Source organism: Canis lupus, chromosome 36, assembly GCF_048164855.1.
Source record: "Canis lupus baileyi chromosome 36, mCanLup2.hap1, whole genome shotgun sequence".
Lineage (NCBI taxonomy): Eukaryota > Metazoa > Chordata > Mammalia > Carnivora > Canidae > Canis > Canis lupus.
The window spans coordinates 50,490-64,034 of record NC_132873.1 but is presented as its reverse complement, the minus strand read 5'-3'; the positions used below and the strand labels follow the sequence as shown (position 1 = coordinate 64,034).

Below are 13,545 nucleotides of genomic sequence, written 5' to 3'. Positions count from 1 at the left end.
GGCAGGAGAGTAACAACATCTCAGGTTTAATTCAGACGCCGTGTTTTTATAAAAGGAGAAAACTAAAACAAGGAATTGTGCTGGGCCTTGAAATGAAACGCTTGCCAAAGCTGAGTGAGCCTGGACCTCAGCCCTACTCTACACCCCAGGGGCTCAGTCCTACTCCCCCCAACCCTCAGGGGGTCCTGTACCCCCCCTTGGGGCTCAGCTCTGCTCCCACAGGGCTCAGCTCCGCCCCTCCTATGGGCTCAGCTCCCCCCACCAGGGACTTGGCTCCCCACCAGGGCTCACCTCTGTCCCCTTGCAGCCCTGCCTGCCGCTGAGTCCCTCCCCTCACCAGCCCTTCCCTGGGAAGCCACAGGGCTCTCCTGCAGGACCAGCCATTTGAACAGGAGGTTTATTTTGTCCCGACCCTTGGCTGCCACCATTTGAGGACATTATGCTTTGAACTCACATGTCTCTCTGGTCAGGTTGAGCCAAGTGGTGCAAAGTAACTTCTTAGTCATGATTTTTAACACAAAACAAATTCACTGTGTGTTTTAGCAGCAATTTCTCCAAACAAAACGAAAAAAAAAAAATCCAGCTCCCAATCTGCTCAATTCCCGACAGGATTAAAATAATTGGCTCTACCCACAAACCTGCCAAGAGTGAAAGAAAATGCTTCCTACAGATAGTACATCTACACCTTCAAAGTATCTGCATCTTTTCATCCACGGTAATCAACATTCAATCAAGGATCATCTGGCAGAGATAACAGACACACACACACACACACACACACACACACACACAAATTACAGAAAACTAAGAGTTAAAAACAGCCCAGCAGAAGAATCCATGGGAATTCCTGAGGTTGGAGTCATGAGGTGTGTTTTCTAACCATGTATGTGACTCTAGGTTCAAGTATTTAAATGAGCAGCTAGCAGGTTTCACTAAAGATGTGGGAATTATATATACATAAAGTCAAGTCGAAATTCTAGAAGGAAAGTTCTAGAAGGAAAGTCCTAGAAAGGAAAAGTGAAGAACCGAAGATGACAAGTGGAAAGCAGACACGCTCAGTGAACAAGGGGATGATGACGCGGGATGCAGATCTGGCCTGAGACACACAGAGGCAACCGCACACGGGACACGGTGAGAACCTAGAGGCCCGCGGGCCCATGGCTGGCCGGCGGGTCTGACAGGGGTCCTCTGTCCGTGGATCCTGCGGATCTGGATCTCGAGGTTGTGCATTTGAGCCCCATGTGGGGTGTGGAGGTGACTTAAAAAATAAAGATTTTCAATGATTTGAGGAAGAGAGGAAGAGAAAGAGAAAGTGGAGCAAAAGAAATGTTGGAAGAGAGGATGACCGATGCCTGTCATTAGGGACTGATGGAGGCTGTGCAGCCAACACGGAGAAGAGCCCGCCAGCCGCGGAGGGTGATCGGACCGCACCTGGCCTCGGTGCAGCTGGGAGCCTGCCTGTCCTGCAGCAGGGGGTGACGTGGGGGAAGAGCTGACCCCAGCAGTCCTCCCGGCACTTCTTCCCTGCCTTCCTCACTCCCCATGGGGTGGAGCGGGGAGGCTGCTGTGGGCTGCCAGGGGCCGAGGGCTCACCTGCAGAGCACTGTCGGATGGAGTACCTGCCTCCCCCTCCCTTCCCTGTCCTCTCCCTCCAGGGGCAGGGATCCTGAGCACCTTGTCCTGGTGCTCCTGCTGAGGGGGTGGGGGCAGAGGGCAGGTCCTACAGGCTGCTTTCCTTTAGGGGACTGCGCAAGGGTACTCTAATTTCACTTGGTTACCAGGGGCTGGGGCGGGGACAGGGAGTTAGCGTTTAATGGGGACAGAGTTCCGGTTTGGTGAGGTGGGCGGGTTCAGATGGGTGGTGGAGATTGTTGCGCAACACTGAATGTGCTTAATGCCATGGAACCCGGCACTTAAAAATGGCTCCAGTGGTAAATTATATGTTATGTGTGTTTTACCACAATGAAAAAATATACCAGGCTTCATGTGAGTGAGTCTCGTCACTGTTGAAGAGGGAGCTACAGATGTGGGGAGGCTAGAGTAACGCCTGTAGTGCTGGACTGAAGTAGAAGCTACAACACGAACTTGTGCAGACTGGGTACATGCTGCTGAAGATGGATTGACAGATAATGGGTAATATGGGGAGATGAGGATGATGATAGATCAGATGCGTAGACACATGGATGATAGGTGGGTGGGTGGGTAGATGCTGGATGGATGGGTGGGTGGATGGATGATAGATCTGCAGCTAGACAGAGGATTCACAGGTAGATAGACAGACATGAACAGGTGGGTGGACTGGTCTACATGCGCCCCTGCCACCAAAAAGAGCCCACAGACCTGTGGATCTGCAACAGTGCACACCATCAATCCCAGGTCCCAATGGCCACTCCCACTTACACAGCAAGGGAGACAACTGCCCTTGACCAGGCAAATAATCCCACGGTGGGAGGAAGATCTCAGCGAGCAAGAGATGGCTTTGTGAAACCCTGGCCTCTGCCGAGGCCCCAGCTCTTTGCTCTATTTCTCACTAGTTCATATCATAGCGTCTTTCTCTGCTCTGAACCCGGAGGCACCCTAAACGTGGAGCCTGTGAGCGTCTTCCGTATGGGCTCCTGAGGCCATGGTGCGCTCCAGGAGGGCGGTGTGCGAGATGGGGATGCATGGGCCTTGTGTTTTTCAGGAAGTATTACAAAAACAGTGTCCCAAGGGCTGTGGCCGCTCTGGGTTCCGCCTTCCAGATGGTGTGTGATGCAGCGCATGAGGACTTGAGGAGTTAGGAGGTCACCCCTTCTTTCCACGATGGAAAAGTGTTTTCCCCATAAAGACCCGTGTCCTGACATGGGCAACAGGTGCTGGAAGCAAGTGCAGGCAGCGATGCTGATTCCTTACTCTGAGGCCAGAGTGTAAACGAGTCTGGCTCAGAAAGAAAACTGAACATATCCACGATTCTGCCTTAAAAAGGAGGTAAACTGAGTCTAGTTCAAAGCTGTTAAAAAGATGAGTTTACTCAGTAGTAGCCAAGGAATTGTGATTCAGGAGCAGCCTATGGGCACAGTGCGGCCGCCGGGGGCTTGGGCCTGGGCTTCAGTCAGACCAGACCAGACCAGACTGGAAAACTGGCCATATTGTGCGGAGGTGCCAGCAGCCGCCGCGGCTTCTACCTGAGTCTCGGTCTGGCCACGGCCGGCAGAGTCCCGGGCTGGGGAGGGAGCCGCAATGTCTCAGGCTGTGCAGACAAACAGAACTCAACCATTAGGCAAAACATGGGAACTCAGTTTATATGAATTACAAAGAACACCTCAGGAGGCAATAACAGATGGCTTGGAAATTGTGGTTTCACCTCGAAGTCTACACAGTGAATTAATGTGCCCAATTTGTTTGGATATGTTGAAAAACGTCATGACTACAAAGGAGTGTTTGCATCGTTTTTGTGCAGACTGCATTATGACAGCCCTCAGAAGTGGCAATAAAGAATGTCCTACCTGTCGAAAAAAGCTAGTTTCTAAAAGATCTCTAAGGCCAGACCCAAACTTTGATGCACTCATCAGCAAAATTTATCCAAGTCGTGATGAGTATGAAGCTCATCAGGAGAGAGTATTGGCTAGGATCAACAAGCACAATAACCAGCAAGCGCTCCGTCACAGCTTTGAGGAAGCACTGAAGATACAGGCCACGAGCAGATTATTACCATGAAAATGGTAGTGGAGCAGAAGATAATGGTGACCGTTCTCACCGTAGCAATGCTTCCACGCACAGTATTCAGGAAGCAGGACCTGATAACAAATGGACCAAAACATCTGATGATTCCGGGCTTGAGCTTGATAATAACAATGCAACAGTGGCAATTGATCTAGTAATGGATGGTGCTAGTGAATTGAATTAGTATTCAGGCCTCATCCTACACTAATGGAAAAAGATGATAGTGCACAGACAAGATACATAAAGACTTCAGGTAATGCCACTGTTGACCACTGATCCAAGTATCTGGCTGTGAGGTTAGCTTCGGAAGAACTTCGAAGGAGAATCAAACCAGATGAACCTTGATACAGCCGGTGAGAAGCAGTGTACCACTTACATAGCAACAGCCAGTGGGCAGTTCACTGTATTAAATGGCTTTTTTTCTTTGGAATTGGTCAGTGAGAAATACTGGAAAGTGAACAAACCCATGGAACTTTATTATGCATCCACAAAGGGGCACAAATGAGCTTTTACTAAAGCCAAGTCTGAGAATGAACTTTTTTTATAGCCTATTTCTTTAATATTAAAGATGTAATGTCTTTACTTTTATGGACATAATCGTGGATATGTTGTTCAGTTTTCTTTCTGAGCCAGACTCGTTTACACTATTAGAATCTTTTCCCCTTAATTGAAGATTTCCTTTTCGAAAGGGACTGCAATTATTCAGGATTTTTCTTTCCTTTTAAAAATATATCTATGAATGGATAAAGAAGCTGTGGTTTATGTATACAATGGAATATTCCTCAGCCATTAGAAACGACAAATACCCACCATTTGCTTCAAAGTGGATGGAACTGGAGGGTATTATGCTGAGTGAAGTAAGTCAATCGGAGAAGGACAAACATTGTATAGTCTCATTCATTTGGGGAATATAAATAATAGTGAAAGGGAATATAAGGGAAGGGAGAAGAAATGTGTGGGAAATATCAGAAAGGGAGACAGAACATGGAAGACTCCTAACTCTGGGAAACGAACTAGGGGTGATGGAAGGGGAGGAGGGTGGGGGGTGGGGGTGACTGGGTGACGGGCACTGAGGGGGGCACTTGACGGAGTGAGCACTGAGTGTTATTCTGTATGTTGGTAAATTGAACACCAATAAAAAATAAATTTATTATTAAAAAATAAAAAATAAAAATATATCTAAGTTGTATGTTTTCACTAAGTATGGTTCCATTTGGAGCACCCTTTTGACCGAGGAATTTTTCATAGTTCTGTATTCTTAAGTGAAGATTCAGTTGGCTATCTTTTCCCTCCCCTCAAAAGTTTTTTAGGCCTACAGAATGTTAATATGTATTTTGACATTTTTTCCTGGATTCTTGTATATTTATATTTTTCTATAAAAGCTGTAGTATCTTCATGAAGACCAAGGCTCAAATTTACTGTGCTTAAAAAACAATTCTCATAGGATTATTATTTCCATAGTATTTTCTTCCATAATATCTCATTTTTTAAAAAAGGTTCTTTATGAACTTAGTGTCCATTGTCATGCAATGTTTTTTTTTTCCATTTTTTCCCTCTAATTTTGGAATTTCTGATCCTGGGAAAGAGAAACAAAATGTCAAGTTCTTTGAGAACTTGGTTCATTTACAGATTTCACTGAAGAAATGAAAATTAAATTGGTCTTATGTAGTCTTCAAGTGTGTATTTAAAGAGGTCTTTTTTGTATTAGCTTTACTGCCACTTCAGTTCCTTTTTTATGTGTATTTGATGCTTTTTTCTATTAAAGTACCAGAGATATGGAGATATTTTGCACTTTAGCCTGGATGAAAGTACAAGATATGTTCAAAGCTTCCCTAATTCTTTTCTTGTTGATAGCCAAGTAAGTTTCAAGAATAGCATGGCACATACACTGGCACATAAAATTGGAAGAAAAAAACAGTTTGTTTCTGTTAGGAGAAGTGTGTTCAGCATTTTGGGTGGCCCTGTCAGTTTATAAATTTGGTGCTCTGCTAATCACACTCTAGAGAAGCAAGTTAATGGAGCTTCAGCCCTGCCCAAGTGGCAGATTATTCTGTAGAAGAATGTTAGCAAATAGGGTAAAGTCATTCTACTCTTCTTAATTTAATTTTATAATGAGGAACAGTGTTGGGCTTTTGGAGCCAAGGTTTTTTGAAAACAGATTAGAAATAAGATTGACTTGTGTGTTACTTTTCATCATTGTCCTGATTTCCAAGTATGTTCCAAGTTTATAATTATTAGAGTATTTACAAAGACTTGATTGCATTGAGAAATTAACTCCAAAGGGTTTTTTTGCTAGGGGTGAGTAGTCCTCCAGTACCATTTTAACTAAATAACCTGTGTAGTAGTCATTGTAAATATTTCTGTCATTTTTGACAGATTGGGGCCAGCTTGATGTTTGAAATCTTCAGCCCAATATGAAAACTTAAAGGCTCATTAAATTTTTTACCATTTTATTGAAAATATTTAAAATCTGTTTTTACAGTTTTATCAGTCATCTGTGTCATGAAATTTGAAGACCACCAAAAATCAAGGGAAATTTTGTATTCAATTCCTTTTCTGGTGTAATGTTAAGTTGCATAGATTATTAATGCATGTCCACTAAATATAACCCTGGTTTTGTGATATAACTGCTTAGATTTTATTGGTGATATTAGATTAGTGATTGCAGACTGGAAAACTGCCCAAGTGGACAAGACCCATCCAGTCACACAAAGGAGTATTCAGCTTTTTTGGTGAGAGCAACCTGACAGGGTCATTTGAGTAAATTCCAGCTTTTTTTTTTTTTTAAGATTTTATTTATTTATTCATGAGAAACAGAGAGAGGCAGAGACACAGGCAGAGGGAGAAGCAGGCTCCATACAGGGAGCCTGATGTGGGACTCGATCCCGGGACCCAGGGTCACGCCCTGAGCCGAAGGCAGATGCTCAACCGCTGAGCCGCCCGGGGGCCCCAGGTGTTGTTTTCTTGCGGGCACACACGTGAGGTTTTCCGCTCGTGAAAGGAGTCCTCCCACGGGCATGCTGAAGGCCACGGCCCAGGCTGACTCCCTGAGGAGCCCGGGTCTTCCCGTCGCTGTGCGCTCGCTCCCGCGCAGGGTGCTCTGCAGCAGGCCTTGCAGGGGCCCAGCCGGCATCGCCTGCAGCTGCCGGCTCTGGTTTTGCCGAGGACATTGGACGGTGGCCACGTCTAGATCTCAAGGCTCTGAGACTTCACACTCAGCAGGGTCAGGACGTCACCAGGTCCCTTCTGCGGAGCAGCGACGACCCAGCCAGGCCTGAAAGCCAGACAGCAAACATTCTGCAAGGCTGCTGACAAGCACAGTCACTGCGGAACGTGTCATGGTGGGAGCTGCGGGGTCCCCGAGCAAGCCTGGGCCCCCACCCTGCACCCTAGGAGTGGCGCCCCAGGACGCGGTTGTCTGCCCAGGCCACTGGAGCCGGTGGTGAAGGAGGCCCACCCGGCCCGAGAGCCCAGCCCAGGAGGAAGGCCTGCCCACGCGAGCTCCGTGCACCCTCCAGCCCTGTCACGCCCCAGGGAAGGACCTCCTGAGACAAGGCCTCCGGACGCAGGGGTTCTCCACTTCTGTTCCCGCATGCTCTCTGGTGGCTTTTGCTTCCACGCACCCCGAATGAAGAGAAATGTGAAGAACACAGGGCCGCCGGCGCGAGCGGGGCGGGCAGAAGGAAGGACAGGACGTCCCGGCGCGCCCCTGTCTGGGGGTGGCCCGAGCCCTGCATGGTGAACGTGGGCGCTATGAAGGCAGTGCGGCCCCCGCAGCCTCGTGACCTGCGAGCCGTGGGCCCTGCGGCCTCCTCGCAGCCGCTGCTGGGTTGGGGGAGCGAACGCTGAGGCCGCGTCTGCGGGACCGTGGGCTGCGTCCCTCAGGCCCCGTGCATGTCAACAGCCACATCAGCGCGTCGGTTCATAAACTGTGTTTTACGTCCAGTATGCAGTCCAAGCATATTTGAAATTTATCCAAATTTCCACGAACGCTGTAGGCCCCAAGGGCAGCGTGTATGAGCTCGATGTCTTCAAGGTGAAACCATAAAACTGAGACCCACTAATGATGCTCCCAAGATTTGCACTTTCCCCGGCTACGACCAGGAAGGCCAGCGGGGAAGAGCCCTGTGCAGCAGCGTCATCAGGGATGAGTTAGTGGGACCCGCTGCCGAGCCATGGGACGTGGGTTGGGAAGGGTCGCTGGGTTTTCTGAAGCCCCGTGAGGGCTGGATTGTGCCCTCGCCCCCCAAAAACCAGATATGCTGGAGTCCAACACCCAGGGCCTCGAAGCACAACTTCACTTGGAAAAAGGGTGTTTACAGAGGTAAGCAAGTCAAAGTGAGGCCATCAGAGCAGGTCCAGGGGAAGATGGCAGTGGTCCCCCCAAAGGGGGACCTGGACGCGGAGAGGGCAGCCAGCGAAGGGAGCTTCTGGGAGCTGAGACACCGGTGGGGACATGTCCTGCCCGCACCTGCAGAGGGGCCTGGCCCTGCCGACAGCCCATCTCGGACCACAGCCACCAGCACGAGAGGGCGCGCGCTCTGCATCCCAGGCCGTGCGGCTCTGGTGCCGGTCCAGGCCGCCGTGGGCCCGCTGCAGGCCACCGGGACAGAGCGGGCAGCAGCAGCTCGGGCTCGGCCAGCGGGCCGCCTCCACCTCCCAGCGTCCTTGCGTAAGTGTGCAAGCTCTATGCACAGCCGCTTACACGTCATTGTGGACACAGATACGGACGGATGATGGCTGCGCCTGTGTCTTCCTCCGATCGGGCGGCACCAACAGCGCGCATCTCTGCCTCACAGCTCCGGAGGCTCGAGTCTGCGCCCGGCGTCGCCAGAGCCCACGTCCTGCAGCTTGACAGGCGGCCGCCTTCTGGGGTGCCCTGCATGCACACGGCCGGGGAGGGCACAGGGTCCCATCGTCGGGCTGCACCTCAGGCCCCACGTCGGGGGTGGGCGTCAGTTCACCCACGCGGGTCGCGCAGCCACTCAGCCCGAGGAAACCTGCCTGGGATGACTTGCCCTCCTCACCGGGAGCCCGGGCGGGGCAGCGAGGACGATGCTGCATCCTCGTGTTCTCCCCCCTGGGGGACGTGTGGCAATTGCGACCTGGACACGTGTGTCCCCAGGCGCCAGGGCCACAGGGCGCCTCGGGGACGCCCCCATCACCCCAGGGCTGACTCTCAGGCCCTCGAGGGGTTTTATATACAGAATTCACAAGCTACAGCTTACACTGCTTGACGCTCACCTGCGTGGCCGAGTTCTAATAGATGGGGCTGAACCGGATGGCTTGCCGGGGTCCCCGTGGCCCCCACGCCCTCCCGCCCAGGCCCTGGGCTGCGCGGATCAGCCACGTGCTCTCGGCCGCTAGACCCCAAGTCCCCGTCACCCCCAGTTGCCCTGATTTGAGGTGACAGCCACACCTGCCAGGCCGGACCGTGGCTTCGCCTCGCAGGACTGGGGCAGCCCAGGGCCTGCGAGGAAGGCGACAGCGCTGCGCGGACCGAGTCCCGCGGCCTCATCTGTTCTCCTTCTGTCACGCACGGGGTGGCCTAACTACTCCCGCGGCCACGCGGCCTCAACACGGGACAGGGCAGCGGCCTCCGTACCAGGACGGGACCGGCCCCAGCCGCGGATGCTTCAGCCGCTCATGGGGGGTGCATCAGCCGCAGGTAGGACGTCAGCTCCCAGCGGCCCGGGGCACAGCAGCGGGCGCACAGACCACGTGGGGAGCGGCCCCTCGGCTGCCAGAGCTGCGTGTCACCCCCACACCGGCTCGGCTTTCAGGACCTGCGGGAGGGCCGGGCGGGCCGGGCAGGCGGCCTTGCCCCAGTGACCAAGCACACCTTCCCACGGACTCAAAGCTGCCCAGTGCACACACCAGGTGGCTTATTTTTATTTTTATTTTATTTTCTCAAGTATTCCTCATACCTGGCAAGGAGCCCGACACAGGTCTCGAGCTCATGACCCTGAGATCAAGCCCCGAGCTGAGATCAAGAGTCTGACGCTCGACCAAGTGAGCCACCCCAGCACCCCCACAGAAAAGAGTCTCTCGATAATAAGACGAACGCTCCCCGATGGGGCAGCGGCTTCAGGGATTCCTCGCACACTCCCCCCACGCACACGCCCTCCCCCCACGCGCTACCCGCCTCGCTTCACCCACTCACACTCACACCGGCTGCACTTGCTGAGCATTTTCAAAGTGAAGCACAGATGCCAGTGGTCCGGACTCTGAGCCCAGCCCTGCAGTGCGCGTCTGCCACAAGTGAGCACATCCGACGGCAGCCCCATGACACCTTTGACCCTACTGAGGCGGCGCCACACCAACTCCCTAGAGACGCTCAGCTCAGCTCACGCTGAGACTTTCCCTTTGGCCCCAGGGATGCGTTCTGGCACCACTGGTGTGAGACAGCCTCCAACCAGGGTTCACGCAGCAGGGGGAGCGATTGGAGCCTCTCTGTCACCCGCAGGCACGCCATCCCGCACACTGCAGGGACCGCCGGCGCCCCGCTCGGGTCCCACCTTCTGCATTGGGCCAGCTGCTTCTTGGTGGCTCCATGCAGGGTGTTCCAGGACTGTCCGCCTGAGGCCTGCACATCTGGCCCCTGAGGTCTACACTTCTGTCCCCCTGAGGCCTGCACATCTGTCTCCCTGAGGCCTGCACATCAGTGACCGAGGCCTGCACTTATGACCCCTGAGGCCTGCACATCTGGCCCCTGAGGTCTGCACATCTGTCCCCTGAGGTCTGCATATCTGTCCCTCGAGGCCTACATATCTGTTTCCCTGAGGCTGAACTTTTGACCCCTGAGGCTGGTATTTCTGACCCTAGAAGCCTGCACATCTGGCCACCCCGGAGGCTTGCACATCTGTCCCCCTGAGGTCTGCACTTCTGACCCATGAGGCCTGCACATCTGTCCCCCTGAGCCTGAACTTCTGACCCCTGAAGCCTGCACATCTGACCCCTGAAGCCTGCAAATCTGGCCCCCTGAGGCCTACACAACTGTCTCCCTGAGGCTTGCACATCTGTCCCCCTGAGGCCTGCATATCTGTCCCCATGAGGCCTCCACATCTGACCCCCTGAGGTCTGCATATCTGTTCCCTGAGGCCTACATATCTGTTTCCCTGAGGCTGAACTTCTGACCCCTGAGGCTGGCACTTCTGACCCTAGAAGCCTGCACATCTGTCCCCTTGAGGCCTACACATCTGGCCACCACGGAGGCCTGCACATCTGTCCCCCTGAGGCTACACATCTGTCAACACAGGATGTTGATCTAAGGCCTCAGCTGGCCAGAACACCTCATAGATGACAGCGTAACAGGCAGCCTCACGCAGGAGAGACCCCACCAGCCACCACATACAACTATAATGACAGTACAATGGGTAGTGAGAGACAATTAAATTAGAAAGTGAGGGATGGGGGGCCTCGGTGTCTCAATGAGGTAAGCATCCGACCCTTGGCCTCAGTCATGTCTCAATCTCAGGGTTGTAAGTTCAAGCCCCAGGTTGGGGTTCCACTTGGTGTGGAGCCTATGCAGTAGTAACAAGAAAGAACGTCCAGTGTTAGCAGCCCTGCTGAGAGCGGAGTCCAGGGTTTACTAGGTCCACAGGGATGGTGCTGACAGCAGAGTTGTGTCAGCAGCGAAACAAACTTCAATCCCCTTAAAGCACTTGTTCTGGGCACAAAGCATTGCCCATCTCCCAATGGAGGAGCCTGCCCTGGGGTTTGGGCCTCCCGTGGGGGCTCGTTGTTCTTCCTAGGGGTCCAGAACAGCACTGGAGAGCAGTCCGCCTGGTCAGAGGAGGGTGCCTGTCCCTCCCCCTGAACACTGTGCAGAATGTAACCAAGTGGACTTGTACCACCTGTCCAGGTGAACCGCACCAGGTCCCATCCCACTCTGCAGGCCCTGGCCACTGCTGGGGTTGCCCACTCTGAAGACTCTGAGTGCAGGCAAGGCCCCCAACCTCCAAGACCTCTCCAGTGCAGTCCATGCTAGTGGAGACACGGTTGGCCTGGGGCTGGTTTCACATCAGGGTCACCCAGGAGGGCACAGGGCAGTGGAGGGATGAGGTGGGTGCTCCTTCCTGTCAGCAGGGCTGCTGTTGCCCTTACTGAGCAAATCCTTTGGGAAGATGTCTGACTTCACATGTTATTATCCACCTTAGAGTAACACAAGGGGCTTGTGTAAAACATCCTGCCTTCGGCTTTGAACCTGAGATACCACCTTGATAAGCAGCAACTGTCTTTCTCAACATCTTCTAATGCACATAAGATTCCAACACAGGCAGACAGACACCTTATACATTCAAAGTGTTTTTGCTGTGGTTAGCTTCATTTTGTTTTTAGGTGATTTTTTTGGTCTTTTTTTTTTTTAACTTGTTAGCTTTTATTCATTCTTCTGAAAATGTAGGGATAAAGTTGACCAAATTGTTTAAAAATATACCTGGGGGGGGGGGCACCTGGGAGGCCCAGTGGGTGAAGCATCTGCCGTCAGATCAGGTCATGATCTCAGGGTCCTGGGGTTGAGCCCCACATCGGGCTCCCTGCTCAGTGGGGAGCCTGCTGCTCACTCTGCTTATGGCTATCCCTGCTTACAGTCTCTCTCTGTCTCTCTCAAATAAAATCTTTTTTAAAAATTAAATTGAAAAAAATAAACCTGTGATTTGCTCTAAGCAGGTATGTTGGGACACACGGGCACAGAAATGAGTGTCATAAAAGAAGAGACTTATAGTGGCAGATTTCTTGACCCAGAGGAGGGCAGGCCCCACGGGCCCCATGGGGCCTCACAGAAACACCAGGGTGGGGGTGGGGGCAGAAGTCATGAGGGGAAAGTGGAAGGGGGAAGTTGTGACTGTGGTTTTCAGGGGGAAGAATGAGCAGGCAAGTGGAACAGGCCTGGCTCACAAGGGACTGGCGAGTGTGAGTAAAGTGCAGGGCCTTCCCTAGTTGCCTGAGGCCTGGCCCTGGAGCAGCTAGCCTGGGGGTAGAGACCCGCAGCTGAGAACTCCCTAGCTGCCTGAGGCCTGGCCCTGGAGCAGCTAACCTGGGGGTAGAGACCCACAGCTGAGAGCTCCCTAGCTGCCTGAAGCCTGGCTCTGGAGCAGCTAACCTGGGGGTAGAGACCTGCAGCTGAGAGCCACGCAGGTGGGTGTGTTTGTTTTTTTTTTTTTCTTTTTATGTCCTGAAGCTTGGAAGTATTCACAAGTAGAAAAATCTAGAGTCTGCTGATTTTGAAAGATTTGGAAGACAGGAAGCTGGTTAGAGACCTCTTCCTTCCCCTGGCAATGGCAGGCTAAGGAGATGATGGAGTGGGAATGGTGTGCACTTCCACCATTTGGCTCACTGGGGGATGATGCACTTATGTCTTGCTGCTGGTACCCACACCCAAGCATCTAGAATGAACCCACTGGAGAAAACTGCCTGCTGGGAGTGGGGGACTTCATTAATAAGAGGCTAGGAGACTACACGGGAGCAGGACCTGAGGCTGGGGAGGTAGGGAGAGCTTGTTGCAAGAGGTTAACCAGAAATTACATGCTTTTGTCAAAGAACTCAAAGTGCACCTCCATAAGAAATATCTCCAGCCAGTGTTAGCTGAAAGAGGCATGACAATGCCTCCTCAGGAGGGGCAGTCCCACTGTCAGGCCCCCACCTACCGACACATCCTGAAACATAGAAAGTAAGACACGGGCTTGAGGCACGAACATAATGGACATAATGATTCAACGAAGATTAATCTTTTCGCTTGAGAACACATTCTACTTCAGAGCCATCTCTGTCCCTCTTGGAATGTGTCAAGGTTAACAGAAACGTGTTCACTTATTCATTTTAATTAATATTATTTGAGCACAT

At 52.1% G+C, this 13,545-nt stretch overlaps 1 pseudogene; it reads left to right on the top strand.

The window, feature by feature from the left end:
- The first annotated feature begins 2,677 nt into the window (after nucleotides 1–2,677).
- LOC140625301 (E3 ubiquitin-protein ligase RING2 pseudogene) lies at nucleotides 2,678–4,624 on the top strand (annotated as a pseudogene).
- Nucleotides 4,625–13,545: the final 8,921 nt, after the last annotated feature.